General features: G+C 32.5%; 1 protein-coding gene across 1 annotated transcript in view; it reads right to left on the reverse strand.

Annotated features, from left to right (window-relative positions):
• LOC119591923 (protein wings apart-like) overlaps window positions 1-901 on the reverse strand; it is a gene marked incomplete in the record, with an annotated part of 5,679 nt that overhangs the window by 1,850 nt on the left and 2,928 nt on the right.

The following is a 901-nucleotide window of genomic DNA, read 5'->3' on the forward strand; positions in this document are numbered from 1 at the left end:
CTACACAAAAGCAAAATTAACATAAAAATCAATATAGACTAAAATAATCTATTAATGTTCCCTGTAAGAATAGGAGAACATTTTCATACATCCTTCAGCAAAAAGCTTTGCAAAACTGAAATTCTCACTTTGTCTCAGATGAATCGCTAAGGCCCTGAAAATACATTGAGGCTCTACATTAGGGGTTTGCATCAAAGAGGGGACACAGGAGGGGAGGTACCTTCAAAATGGATTGAAAATGCCAACTCTGACCAATTAATATGCAATTTTTTCAAGGTGTTCTTACTAAGGCTTATGCAAGCATATGATAAACATGGCCCTCACTCTATCAATAAATAGCAAAAGGATCAAAATACCTTCTGTAATAATGCGATACCCATTTGAAATAGGGCCATAACATACCCATTTGGAAGGCAGTGCACAAAACCAGAATGAATGTGCATCCAAATTGGCTTTGACGTGCATCCAGAAAGTGCATGGGTTTAGCTCATACTTGCTTAGAAAAGCAGAATGACAATCCTTTTTCTTTCATTTAAACAAGAAATAAATGTAGTAAACTTTGTTAATTTTCAGTTACATTTTGTTAATATATATGCAATATGATAAGAAACATGTTCTCTGTGATTATTATTCAAAAACCTAAGAAAATAAAGAAAAAAAGTGAGTCATTTTGAGAAGGTGCACAATAAATAGGAATTTTGGCCAAATTAGGACACAATGACTTTGAGTAGTTATTTAATAATACCTAATATGTTTCATACACATAATAGATAAACCCTTCCCCATTTATGCCATATTAAGACTTTTAACTTTGAGGGCATTCAACATGGTTTAATTTTTTAACAAATAAAAAGAACCCCCAAAAATGCATCTCATTTAGCAATTTTACCCTATATATTGG

This window comes from Penaeus monodon, chromosome 29, assembly GCF_015228065.2.
Source record: "Penaeus monodon isolate SGIC_2016 chromosome 29, NSTDA_Pmon_1, whole genome shotgun sequence".
Lineage (NCBI taxonomy): Eukaryota > Metazoa > Arthropoda > Malacostraca > Decapoda > Penaeidae > Penaeus > Penaeus monodon.